This window comes from Pan troglodytes, chromosome 16 (assembly GCF_028858775.2).
Source record: "Pan troglodytes isolate AG18354 chromosome 16, NHGRI_mPanTro3-v2.0_pri, whole genome shotgun sequence".
Taxonomy (NCBI): domain Eukaryota; kingdom Metazoa; phylum Chordata; class Mammalia; order Primates; family Hominidae; genus Pan; species Pan troglodytes.
In genome coordinates this window covers 60,404,556-60,418,487 of record NC_072414.2, presented here as the reverse complement: position 1 = coordinate 60,418,487, position 13,932 = coordinate 60,404,556, and the positions used below count along the sequence as shown (strand labels likewise).

General features: G+C 50.3%; 1 protein-coding gene across 1 annotated transcript in view; it reads left to right on the top strand.

Annotated features, from left to right (window-relative positions):
- Positions 1 to 13,932, top strand: part of ITGA11 (integrin subunit alpha 11) — a 130,083-nt gene that overhangs the window by 14,601 nt on the left and 101,550 nt on the right. The window lies entirely within an intron of this gene.

Below are 13,932 nucleotides of genomic sequence, written 5' to 3'. Positions count from 1 at the left end.
AAGCTGAGCAAAATTGGAAAGAGGGACCAGTTGGAAAATTCTAGTGCAAGTCCAAATACAAAATGAAGAGGATGGCTTAGTCCAAGTATGGCAGAAGAGACAGAGAGGAGTGGGCACATTGGAGAGGAATGGAGGGCTAGAACTTGCAGGATTTGCTGATGGGAAGTGAAGGAAAATCGTAAGGAATGACTTCCAAGCTTCTGGCTTGAGCCATCTGGTGGGTGGTAATGCCATTTCCTGCAACGGGGACAAAACCATTTAAGAAGCGAAAACCTGGGTTCCTTTTTCAGCATGTGAAATGTGAGATGCTATGAGACATCCAAGTGAAATGTCCTATAAGCAGCCAGGAAATTGATTGTGGGGCTCAAAGGGCAGGCCTGGGCTGGGTGGGGTGAAATATGGGGTCCTCAGGAGCTCGGGCCATGTTGAGGCCAAGGCCCCACACACTCGCTCAGACAGAGCAAGACTCTGTCTCAAAAAAAAAGAAGAGGAGGTCCATTTTGATCAGTTTTCCTACACAGAGAAAATGATAAATGATGTAAGATGGAAAAATACACTAGTTTTCATAAAACTGTGACCCTTGTTTTTGTTTTTTACGGAGATGGGGTCCCCATATGTCACCCGGGTTGGAGTGCAGTGGTGCGATCTTGGCTTACTGCAACCTCTGCCTCCTGGGTTCAAGCAATTCTCCTACCTCAGCCTCCCGAGTAGGTGGGATTACAGATGGCTGCCACTAGGCCCAGCTAATTTTTTGTATTTTAGTAGAGACGGGGCTTCACCATGTTGCCCAGGCTGGTCTCGAACTCCTGAGCTCAGGCAATCTGCCTCCCAAAGTGCTAGGATTATAGGTGTGAGCCACCGCACCCAGCCATGACCCTTGTTCTTGAAGAAGATGATCCATGTATTCTCTGAAGGCATGAGATGGCTGTCCAGGGCTCGGAGGAAAAACAATGTTAATTACAGTCAATCTCAATGTGCTGTTTGCTGCTTTAAAGTTTTAGGCCTGTTTTCCTTGAGCTTGACATCTGCTTAACCAGCCCATTGGCAAACTCCTGAGTTCTCAGAAAAAGATACAAAGGACGGCCGAGGCTCTCACCAGCCCTTGCTCGTTCTCTGTCTCCCTGTCTCCGGATGCTTCTGTGAGTCTCTGTTTCAGCCTACATGCCACCTGCCCTAGCCGACATTTGTTCTCCTCTGCAACCCCAGGGAAGGGACCCTCACTCCTCCACAGGCTGCCCAGCCCAAGATTGATTTTTTTTTTCTGATTTGGAGAATTCTTCCTCATATAGAGCTGCAAATGCTTTTGATGGCTGAGGGGAGGCTGTTGTGATAAGTCACTTGTTAACAAGCATTAGTTTATCTACCATAGAACAGGACATTGAGGGGATGGGACAGATAACAGGCAAGGCTTTTGATGAGATGACAAGACTGAAGTAGAAGAGAGGGAGGCAGGCCAGGGTCAGGGTGCTCCAAGGTTGCAGGCACCCAGTGTGTGTGATGAGGATGTGCCAGGGCCTGGCTGAAAGGGGAGGTGGAATTGACAGAGGACAGTGGGTGAATGGCAGGCTGCCCTGCATCCCTCTACTTAGGCCCTTCTTGGATGAATATCAAGTTCATCTGATAAGCTCACCCCTGGCGGCAGGCAGCACCTGCTTCACTCTTTCTGAGCATCCACATCTAGGCCAGCTGAATCTTCAAGACTCTCAGCTGAAACAGACCCTGGAAATCACCTAGTGATGGCTCCCAGCCCCTCATGACACACATGAGAGAGCTCTCTGCTTCCTGGTGTGTTCTTTTTCACATGCTTAACATTCGAGAGGGCATGTGAGCACATCCCTATCTAGGGCTCCTCCTCCCGGGGAAGGTGGACACTGTGGCTGCAGCTCCATGACACAGGCCTTGCCTCAAACCACTGGCGTGCTCAGAGCCGCTCCCTGCCGGAAGCAGCAGTGGGTGTGGACTGGGGATGTGCTGTTTCCCAAATGAGATAATCTCCCCTAGAGATTCCGCTAAGAAATGAGGGGTGTGCTCATACCATGGGGACAGATGATGCTTTTCCACAGAAGCCCCCCGTGCTGCTGAAATCCTTCTCCTTTCCCTTCTGTGGCCAGTCTCTCTATCCAGCCTTCAAATGGACAGCACCCTCCATCCCTTGAACCCCTCCCCTTTCTCTAGTCTCCATCAGAAGACACAATTTCTTCCTCCCATTATTCCTCCCCGTCTTCTCCAGTGAGCTGCGTTCTGACCTGCACAAAGGCTGGGGAAGCCAAGAGACACATCCAGAGATGAGGAAGGCCAGTGGCTGGCGGTGATATTATAGTTGGAGGAATAAGGAATAGGAGAGACTCCATAGCGCTTCCTTCAGAAAAAAGGCAGGGGGATAAGGCCCAGTTAGCAGAGAGACAAGCAGTCCACCCAGGGGTGGTAGAGAAGTAAGATGCTGACGAGTTGATCAGAGAAGCTAGAAAACAGGGGGGTCTTTTGCAAGAGTAAAGAGGAGGGATGCATCCCTCTCCTGGAAAGACCCAAGTTTGGTTAAGTTTTCTCTAGAGCACAGGAGGGTATCAGGGTGGTAAGAACTGGCTTGGCATCACCAGGCCGGCCCCAGTGGCAGCCTGCAACTGTTGCAGCAGGGCAGGCCCGGCTGGGTGCTAAGCCGTGGGGAGAGGGGTTACAGCTCACTTTCATGGGGGGCTTGAGGCTGAGGGACACTTGTTTGGACCCAAGTGCTAAAGGGGAAGGAGGGAATGACCTCAGTCCCAAAAGCCAATCTGATAGATACTTGCGGAGGCACTGGCCGTTGGCCTGCCCACGGGAGTGCCCCCGGTGCCAGTCTGCCTGCTCCTCCCCTCTGAGGGGAGATGGATTTGGAAATAAGTCCAGAGGAGGAGGAACGCACAGTCTCAGAACCTCAGTACTGGAAATGTTTTTAGACCACCTGGCCCTACTTCCTCATTTTCTAGAAGAGGAGACAGGTCCAGAGAGGGAAGGTATTTGTTTCAGGTCACATAGCCAGTCGAGAAACCAGGTCTTCTGATGTCCAAACTAGTTCTCACCACAGTGGTCTCAGCACTCAGGAGGGGCTGTTATACTCCCATGTCCCCTTTGCTGAGTCCTGGAACCAGCTGTCCTAAAGTCAGAAGTTCATCCTGTGGCCTTTGACCTTAGCGTTCTGCCCTCCAGCCCCGTCCCCCCAGGGACCATTCCTAGAAGACCTCAGGGAGACTGAGAAGCCTCTGTCATTCCAAGGCCACAGTCATGCCTCAAAGGAGCTGGTGCTCCCTGCCTGGTGTCCGCAAGTTTTGAATTAAGAGGGGGTCTGATGGCAGCCATGGTGCCCTCCTGCCCACTTGCCCTAAGTCTCCTCATCGAGGTTTCAGCAGCACAGTCCAGCTCTGGGGCTAGGCTGTGCTTTCTGTGGAAAGGTGACCACATCTCCTGGACCCCCACCAAGGCCTCTGTCTTTCTGACATCTGGGTGTGTCCACAAGCCCCAGCCAGGGCAGGAGGGCCCAGCCAAGTCTCCATGGTGCAGGCAAAGGGAGAGAGAGAGCTGGGCCCTGGACAATGCCAAACATTTGATGGTGATTTTCTTTCGTTCTTTCCTTGGCTTGGGAATACAAAATATTATCGTTTTTGCCTGGAGATTTCCCTTCCTAAATGCACTTGGCTCCGGCCAACATTAAGATGAGTTTGCATTCCTCCACACTGCCTGGTTTCCAATTCTAAATTGTTTGCTGAGACTCAAGACAGATGCTAGAGTGCCGACAACTGGAAGTCAGCTGGCGTCTGCCCAAGGGAACCTCACTGACATGTGCCGTGTTGGGTCTTCGATGTTACAAAGCAGGAGCCTCTCATTTTACAGATGGGGAAGCTGAGGCCCAGAGAAGCATCGGGTCTCTCAATGGACATCCAGCCAAGCTAATGACAAAGCCGAGATTAGAACTCAGATCACCCCACCCCAGACCAAACTTCTCTTGGCTTCACTTCAGGCTCTGTTGACTTATAAACATGTCTGTTGCCTGCCCAGTGGGGCTGTAAGCTCTGAACACCATAAGTCATGTCTCAGCCAGCTTGGTGTCCTCACTTCTTACCATGGAACCTGGAGCTCCATAGACCCCAAATAGAGGTTTATTGAACTAAAGGGCCATAGAGGGGACTAACACAGAAGGAGTGGTGGTGAACATAGATAAGTATGAAGAGAGGCTGTTGACCTTGGACACATTTCTACCCCGCTCTGGGCCTTAGTCTTCTCACTTATAGCAACAAGCTTTTTAAAGTTGACAGAGCAGTTCTCAGACTGTGTTCCAGGAAACCCTAAGGTTTCAGTGAGGCATCTTAGGTCTGCTACTGAGGGTGGGAAATTCCTCCCTACCCCCTAGTCCTAACCCCAACATCCACTTCTTGTGTCTACTTTTCATGTATATATTTTGTTCAAAAAATGTGGGATTCACTGTAGATAAACAAAGTTTGGAGGCTAATAGATTATTTGATCTGGAAAATTCCTGCTTGTTCTTAAAGATAAAATCCTGGCTGGGTGCCAGTGGCTCACGTCTGTAATCCCAGCACTTTGGGAGGCCGAGGCAGGTAGATCACTTGAGGTCAGGAGTTCAAGACTAGCCTGGCCAATATGATGAAACCCTGTCTCTACTAAAAATACAAAAATTAGCCAGGCGTGGTAGCACATGCCTGTAGTCCCAGCTACTTGGAAGGCTGAGGCAGGAGAATTGCTTGAACCTGGGAGGCGGAGGTTGCAGTGAGCCGAGATTACACCATTGTACTGCAGTCTGGGCGACAGAACGAGACTCTGTCTCAAAAAAAAAAAAAAAGAATAAGTTCCCCCTCTCTAATAACATATTTGCTACACACCACCTTTGACCCAATGGTAGCTTGTCTAATGGGGAGTTCGTGTCATGTCCCCTAGCAACTGGAAAGAGAGAAAATGAGATGAAGGAGGCCTCATGCTCTGGAGGCTCCGTTCTGCACAGAGCTGCTCCAGAGCCCAGAATCCGTGTTAGGTGCCTGGCTGGCTGTGGGTCTGCGTCTGCCATTCCCTGAGTGATTCAGGACAACCCAGCCATCAGGCCCGATGCATGGCTGAGGCAGGAAGAGGCCATGATTTACTTGTTAGGCCACACTTCTCCCCGACAGGGTAGGCCCGGGCCCAGCTCTGCCTAATGTTGGGACTTCCTGATGAGATCTTGAGTAGGAAATGATTGGGGTACTACCCCAGAAACCACGAGTCCCCAGAGATCCTCAGCTCCTCTTCTCCTTGTCTGTCCAATCACTCTGTGAAATTGTTCCTCCTCTTCCCTGATGGTCCATCACTTAAGAGCTAAGCTGCATTAATTATCAATTGCTATAATAATGTCCTGTAAAAAATAATCCCCCCAAATCTCAGTGGCACACAATAATAATTGTTTAGTTCACATATCTGGGGTCAGCTGAGGGTGGGGGAGTGAACTGGTCCAAGCTAAGCTCAACTGAGTGGCTCTGCTGGGCTCACTGGGCTTGCTTGTGAGTTTGGAAGTGCTGACCTCAGCTAGGTTGGGCTGGGGCAACTCAGCTGGGGCAGCTCTGCTCCGAATATCTCTCACTCTTTTCCTGGGGTCAGTGGACTAGCCATCTCACGTTGCTGCCAGAAGTGCCAGCAAGCAGAAATAGACAAGGCATCCTAAGGCCCAGGCTGGGAATTGGCACACATTATTTCTGCTCAGATGGCCTAGCCCAAAGTCAAGGTTGGGGGAAATATACTCTCCTCTTTTAGAGGCAGGAATTACAAAGTCCCATGGTAATGGGTGTGCATATAGAGAAGTGAAGAATTGAGACTAATGATGCAAGCTGGAGCAGGACCACTTGTTTTTGTATCCCAGCTCTGCCACCCACTAGATGTGTGACTTGGGACAAGTTACGGGATTGCTGTGCCTCCAGTTCCTCTCTTTTGCCACAGAGCGGCTTCCTCTGGCCATCGGCTCCCATCTGCTGCTTCATCCAGACTTTTAAGCCCTTGGGACTCTGGCTCTGTCCTTCTGGCATACCTGGTCTCCTGTGCTCTGCCTGTTGTGATCAGGGAGCCACCAATCAGTTCTGTAGTGAGCAGAGGGCATGGGCCCAGGATGGGTGAGTCTTGAAGAAGGAGTGTGTGGGAGGGGGATAAGCCTGGGTGAGGCCTCTCCAGGGTTGTTGTTGTTGATAATTTGTTGTTGTTGTTAGAGCTGAAATTTCTACTTTAACTCAACACATTTTTCTGAGCACCAGGCCTTATGGTGGGATAAAGGGATAAATAGAATCCAGTTCTCCTCACATTGCTCAGTCTTAGATGGGGAGAAGATTGTGTGGAATCAGCTCTGCTCAGTGTACATGTCTAATCCTATTACTTAAATATTCACTCCACACCCTCCATGTGGCAATGCAGGCAGAGTTGCTGCCCATGGGATGCTCACAGTCCACTGTGAGTTCCCTGTTGGCCATGCAGCTGCCCATGGGGGTGGAACCGCACACTCCCCACCTGCCTGGGGGCTTCCCAGGGTGAGGGCAGAGTTACTAGGTCTCCTATGAGAGCAGCAGGTCCCCAAGGGCAGTATCCCTGCTTCTCCCCAGAGTCAGAGGGCTCCCCAAGCTCTTCTGCAATGAAGGCCTTCTTCCCTCAACTAGCTAGAAGCTTCTCTGATTTAGGGACCACATCCCCTCACCCTCCCTTGCTCTATCGCACTAGTGCCTACTACAGGAGCCTAGACTAGGGTCCTTGGGCCTCCAGCAATGCTCCCAAATCTAGCATTGCCTTCCTAGATGCCTCTTTGAAATGATGGCCTTGGGCAGAAGGGAAGGCTGGCTGGCAGCAGAGCAAGAACCCTCACATGTTCCCTGCTCGCCAGGGCAAAAGGGGCAGCAATGCAGAGGATACGAAACAGCCAGCCATCTGAAGCTCATTACTTCTTCACTTTCGAATGGGTTGTTTTTTCCCCCATAGCAGCAAGAGGTTCACTTTGCCATATCTTTTTGCTTAGGCCAGCTTATGGTCTTTTTTCCCTCCTCTTCTCCCTGTCTGTGATTTGCTTTTAGACGTGAAGATTCTTGGGGCCCAAGTAAAACTGGGAAGAGTGAGATAATACCAGAGATTCTTAGTGATAAACCCCGCCTCCCTCAGCCCATCCCAGCGCCCTCCATCCAAGGAAAATGAAAGCTCTTGCTTACACAGGTGCATCTGCAACATGGAGCAGAGCCCAAAGAACCAGTGGAGGCCTGGGGCAGGGTTGCGGAGAGGCTTCTGGGAGGTGTTCACGCTTAGGTTCCACAGAGCGGCTTCCTCTGGCCGTCAGCTCCAACCTGGTGCTTCATCCAGACTTTCAAGGCCCTTGGGACTCTGGTCCCATCCTTCTGGTATACCAGCTCTGCTGTGTTCCCCTTGTTGTGATCAAGGAGTCACCAGTCAGTTCTGTATTGAGCAGGATCTTAGAGCATGTGACTGGGATAGATGAGTCTGAAGAAGAAGAGGTGTGTAGGAGGAGACAAGCCTGGCTGAGGCCACTCCAGGGAGGATTCAAGTGACTGATGACAGTGGGTGGTGGCTGAAAGGGCAGAGGAAGACTTGATGGTGATGGGCTGGATGGCACGGGACCCATGAGGCCTCAAAGTCATCCCGGCCGCTTCCTAGCTGTATGACCTTGGCCAGTTGCTGACTTTCTTTGTGCCTCAGTTTTCTTATCTTTAAAATGAGAATGATAATATACTTACTCCAAAACATTGTTATAAGCATTACATACATTCAGAATAGAGCTTGGTACATAGTAAGAGCTTTGTGCATGTACACAATTATTTTTATTATTGTTATCTAAGTGGTAGGGGACTATCAGTACCTACCTAATCAGGTAGTACTGATAGGTAGAGTATCAGTACTACCTATCAGTATCTACTATTAGTACCTAAGTCAGGGAGCTAGGAGGTAAACTAAGGCAGGAGGAGCCAACAGGTACTGATTCTGAGAACAGATTCTCAGAAGGTGAGAAATCCGGTAGGCAAGTCTATCTGCATCTTTTGGGCACTGGGCAAAGATAAAAGCCATTCATGGATGTGGCCTTGAATAGCATATAACCTAAGAGCAAGGCAGAAGGGAAGGCAGCTGTTATGCAAGGCAGGGAGTGACAGAGCTATGAGCAGCCCATGCTGAGGGCCCCAGAGGAAGGACCACTTTGCAGCAGAGTTGTCATCAGAGGTGGGCCTTGAAAGTGTAGGACGAAGGGAAGAAAGGCCTTCCAGGCATGGTGAACAGCATGGGCAAAAGCACTGAGGCCAGCTCAGGGAACAGGGCATCCTGATCCAGTTCAATTCAACCAAGATGTATTGAGTACCTTTCCTGCACCAGGCAGTGCTAGAGGTTTGCTATTCCCTTTAGTCTTACCAACCACTTTTCCAGATAGATGTTTTTATTCCTGTTTTATAGATGAGTAAACTGAAAACCAGAAAGGGAGAGTAACTCCCCAGGGTCACCCACTTATGAATGAGTGCTAGAGCCAGGCTTCTAACCAAGTCCTCCCAGAACTGAAAGCCCATCCTCTCTTCATGTCTGGCCTGACTCTCAAGGAGCCTGGCAGGATGGCAGGAGGAGCCAGGCAATTCCTGACGCCTCCACCCAGGTAGGCTGTTCTCTTCTTTTCCCTGGCTCCACATTTGCACCAGGAAAGCCTGCCTAGCACCTTTGGGCCACTTCACCTATTCCTCCACATGGCCCTTCAAGGCCAGAATCACACCTCCAGAAGCTTCCTGAGCACCCAGCCCACAGGGTCCTTCTCTCTAACAACCATGGCGTCTGCTTGCAGGGCACACTTGCACTCCACGTGCTTCCTGTGAGCCACTCTCCCAAGATGATAGGACCCATCTCTCTTCTTGTCTTGCCCTCCACTTATCCCCTGTGCTAAGTGCTAGACCCAACAATGAGTAGCAAACAGACCCCATCCTGCCCTCATGGAGCCTGCGTCCTGATGCGGGAGACAGGAGTAATCAGTCACATCCATGGAGTAGAATTACTAACTGTGAGAAGAAAAGGAGAGGTCACCAGTCACCCATTAGTAGGGCACAGGGGTGATGAGATCATTAAGCAAGATCTGATGTAATCAAGGTATCAGGGAAGCTTCCCAGGGGAGGCCAGGGGAGGATTTCCATTTATGCTGGGGTTTAAAGGTGATGGGAAGCTCATCAGAGAGGCTCAGGCAGAGGAAATGGCACATGCAGAGGCCATGAGGCGGAGGAAGCAACGTGCATCTGGAGGAGCAGAAAAGGGACCTAGAGGAAAACTCACACAAGACAAGGCTAGGCAGAGGCTGAGGGGCCATGGGGCCACATGGAACATTTTGGACTTTCTCCCAAGATCCCTGGGAAGCTATATGGGAGGAGGAGGAGAGGCAGGGAAATGGAACAGCACAGCAGATGCTCCTTAAGCTGGAGCGAACTCTCCCCGCTGAGCTGTTGAATGGCCTTAGCCATACACTGGCCAGCAGCCCTCAGCACCTGGGACCAGGACTGCCCTACCTGGCCTCCACCTTAACCTGTAGGGAGTGGAGTGGCTTTGAGAACTGTGAGCCCCAAGTGATGCTCTGGCTTGATGCTATGGTTTCCGTCCCTTCTTGAGACTGACCGATGCTTTTTTTGAAAGACACACAAGATTCTGAGAAAGGGAGCAACAGTTGACGTAACTTTGGCCACGGCCCACAGGAGAGCAGCCCAGGAATTGTGGTTTTTTCCCCCCTCTGTCATCAATATCAAGGGCAGAACAGTGGCAAGCTGCCCAACCAGGCTCCCAACATCTCTGCAATCAGCCTGTTCATTCCCATCAAAACAACTTTATTTTATCTTGTTGGTATTTGGAAGTCATCAATCTCTGAGAAAAGTACTTCTCCCAAACATGAAACCCATCTACCATAAAAGGAGGCGGCCAGAGATCTTGTCAGGAGCCGAGGTCAGAGAGATGGACTTGACTGACATCATTTTTAGGAAATCCACTCTCTGGTTGGTTCGGTTTGGTCAGAAGCAAACGCCAACTGGTCTCTGGAGACGAAACCAGCACTTTGTAATTTAATGCCTCTTCCTTGTGGCCAGATTTCACTAATCCTGTCCCCAGTGAGGTTGGGGCTCTGTCTAGGACTAGTCCCACCTTCCCCTGGGCCCCCACCACCCCCTCACTGGGCACCTCACTTTGGCTGCAGGATGGAATGCAGGCAGCTGGCTTTCCCTTCCATTGCGTCTCCCTGCTGGAACCCAAAGGCAGAGGCAATGGGACCTAGGGCAGGAAGCGGAGACCCTCTTCTCTAAAAGGAATCTTCCCTTCTCCCCAGTGAGTCCTTCTTATGAAAAACTGATCTAGGGAGGGAAGAGAACACATCACCCCGGCACCCCAAGCTATGTGGTCATGTGTCCAGCTAATGTGTCCCCAGCTGAGTGATTTGGGGAAACTATTTAATCTCCCAGAGGTGTGATTGTATCTGTCTCACGGGGTTGGTGTGAGATTTAATTGATTAATGTAAAACTCATGGTTAGATGCCTAGGATCGTGCCTGGAATATATCAGCGCTCATCATTATTTCCTTTCTCCTTTTCCTCACTGAGGGGAGAGACTGTCCCAGACAAATGAAGGTCCTGGTCTCTAACTGTTCAGTCAACCAGTATCTACAAGCTGGACCTTCATTCAAGGCACTGAGGATACAGAAGTGAGGACACAGCAGAGTCCCGTGGCACTTAGAGACTATAGGAATATTCTAAATATCAGCCATGTGACAATAAACAAATAAATGTCATGTGTTTGTGATAAATGCTATGAGGAAAAATGGAGCACAGGAAGGGATCCCTGGGGTGTTTGGTGGCCTGGTGATGGACAAGATGGCATTGAAACAGAGATTCTAAGACTGGAGGGAGACAGCCTTGCAGGTATGGGAGGGAGAGCATTCCAGGAAGAGGGAACAGCCACGGCAAAGATGCTGAGCAGAGAACGAGTCTGATGTTGGAAGGACAGCGAGAGGGTCAGTGTGGCTAGAGGAGAGGAGGAGGAGAGGGTAGAAATTAATGGGGCAGAGTGAATGGGGTGAGATTATGGAGGGCCTTGCAATGAGGAGTTTGGCCTTGGCTTTGATGGGTTGGAAAACTCATTGATACAGGGGATGGAGCTGAGGGGTGACGGGATCTCACAGGTCTTGGAAGGGTCCCTCTGGCCATGGTTGCACAACAAGCACTGATAGAGGGCTTGGGGTGGACAAGGCCCCAAAGACACAATCTGTGGCTTCACCTTCACTGGCCCTCACCCCTCTGCAGGCCTGGAAGTGGCAGGTGGTCTGGATTTCCTGACAGCTAGAACATACTTTCCTTTTCCTGCTGGGTCAGATGCAGGAAGGGGAAGTCCTAGTCTCTAGTGGGCACCAGGAAGCCAGGCAAAGTGCCGTCCACAATCAGGGTGTATGTGGCCTATGCATGTGTGTGTCTGTGTGTGTGTGCACGTGCATGCATACATGTATATCTGTGTGCGTGTGCATGTGTGCATACGTGTGTGTTCATTCCTGGGACAGATTTGGAGAGAGGGTAAGTTTCTTTCTGCCACTGCAACACTACTTCTGTAACCCCCCTGTGCCCACCAAGCTCCGAGCTCTGCACAGGTGACACTGGTGTCTCTCTCTCTCTCTCCTCTGTGACATTGCACATGTGACACTGCTGTCTCTCTCTCTCTCCTCTGTGACATGCCTTCACTGGCCAGGGACCTGTGTTCTTCAGGACCCTGTGCTCACCTGAACAGAGTCCTCTTCTCCAAGGCTGCCTGCTGCTAACCAGGCTGATAAGTTCATTTATGGCATGGGTTTTGTAAACAAAGCACTAACGGGTTCATATACTCTTCTTCCCCAACCCCCACTCCAGGGCCATGACACTAAATTCGTGTGGCAGATTAGGAATCATGAAGATAGAGTTGGCAGCTACATAGTCACGTGCTGCCACTGTCCTCCCCTGTACCCATAGCAGGTAGTGCTATCAGTCACACTCCTCTTGCCTACTGAGCCCAGACTTGACCTCAAAATCTTTCCTAACTCAGTGCTCCAGAAGTGCTAATGATCCATTGGCATGTTCAATAAGATCACACGTATCTAATATCCCTACTTGAAGGTCCCTCAGTTTTACTCTGGGGACTTTAATTCTATGACTCTAATGATGGAAATTTTGGCTACTGTTATGTGTTTGCTGAGCAAAAAAAAAAAAGAGACAGTGGGAAAAATCACTTGTTTCTGTACGATAGGCCTTATTAAAGTAGGTGCCCCAGGGCTTCACACTTGATTACTGAGCAGGGGGTCAGTGCCCAGGGGAAGGAGAGTGGGGCACTCATGCGCGGGTCCAAGCCTCAAATTCAGAGGCCCTACCCAGCGGGCTTGGGTCCTTGGGCAGGTCAGTTAACCTCTCTGACCCCCTGTTTTCCCTTTGCTGCTTGTCATGGAGATCGAATGATAACATACATATGAATGGTCTTTGAAACTAAATAAGTAACCCACATGTGAAAGGGGCAACAATGATAAAAGGTCTATTCTGCCAATTCATTTTTACTTATCCAAAAGTTTTGGCTCGTGGCAAGATCCCACCCCTCAAATTTAATGCGTCCCAAGTGTGGATGGGTATCAAGGCCAGATGTACCCTGAAAATGCCTTCTGGTGGGGAGGCGTCACAGAGTAGGTGTCTGAGGTCCTAGTTCTGATGCTACCACTGACCTGCTGTGCACCCCTGGACAATCCTCTTAAACTCTCTGGTACTGCACCAAGTGCATCTCAAATGAGGACGATGCTCACTCATTCTCCAAGGTCCTGTGACAGCAAATGATGGCAGATGTGAGGAGGCCCAGAAACCAAAAGTACTATACAGATATGAGGTGCTATTTTGTTGTTTCTTGTGATTTGCCCAAAGGGGTAAAGCATTTGGCTTAACACAGGCTTCCTGCCAGGAAGAATTAGTTAACTGACAGGTGACTTAAACAAACAGGGGCGACCTTTGGGGCCAGGGCGAAAGGGTCATAGGGCTTTTTCTGTGCTCACTTCAGCTGCCCCGGCCAAGCAGAAGCCCCTGACGAAGCCAGACGGAGCTTTGCCAACTGGTTCAGAGGGAAGTGGGGAGCCCAGTGCTGGTGCCCATGGCCACTGGGACCTCAGGCTTACAGAGGAAGGTGGATGTCAGTTGCCTGACTCTTCAGCAGATAGGGGAGGCGGTAATGAAGGGAGGAGGAGGGAAGAGAAGGGAGAGCAGGAGAGAGGAGGAAAATGAGAGGGAAAAAAAAGAGGAGACCAACAAAAGCTGGAAGCAGCAGATGGGAGGAAGGAGTGATGGAGAAGGAGGGCAACTGTCTCTCCCTGTTAGAATCGGGAATTCCCTGGGGGAAGGACAGGTCTTCCATTCAGACTGGGTCTCTTTGAGAGCAGGTTTTATGTCCCCCCCATCCATGTACAGGGTCTGTATTAGGCCTTTCTTTGTGGGGCTAATACAGGAATACCTGAGACTGAGTAATTTATAAAGAAAACAGTAACCCGGCCAACATGGTGAAACCCTGTCTCTACCAAAAAATAAATAAAAATCAACCAGGCACAGTGGTATTTCCCTGCAGTCTCAGCTCCTTGGGAGGCTGAGGCACAAGAATCTCTTGAACCTGAAAGGAGGAAGTTGCAGTGAGCCAAGACCGAGCCACTGTGCTCCAGCCTGGGCCACAGAGTGAGACTGTGTCAGGGAAACAGAAAAAAAAAAAAAGAAAGAAAGAAAGAAAGAAAAGAAAAGAGGTTTATTTTGGCTCACAGTTCTGCAGACTGTACAAAAATCATGGTGCCAGCATCTGCTTCTAATGAGGGCCTCAGGGAGCTTCCAATCATGGTGGAAGGTGAAGGGGAACCAGCGTGTCACATGCAAGAGTGGGAGCAAGAAAGAGAGGGGGG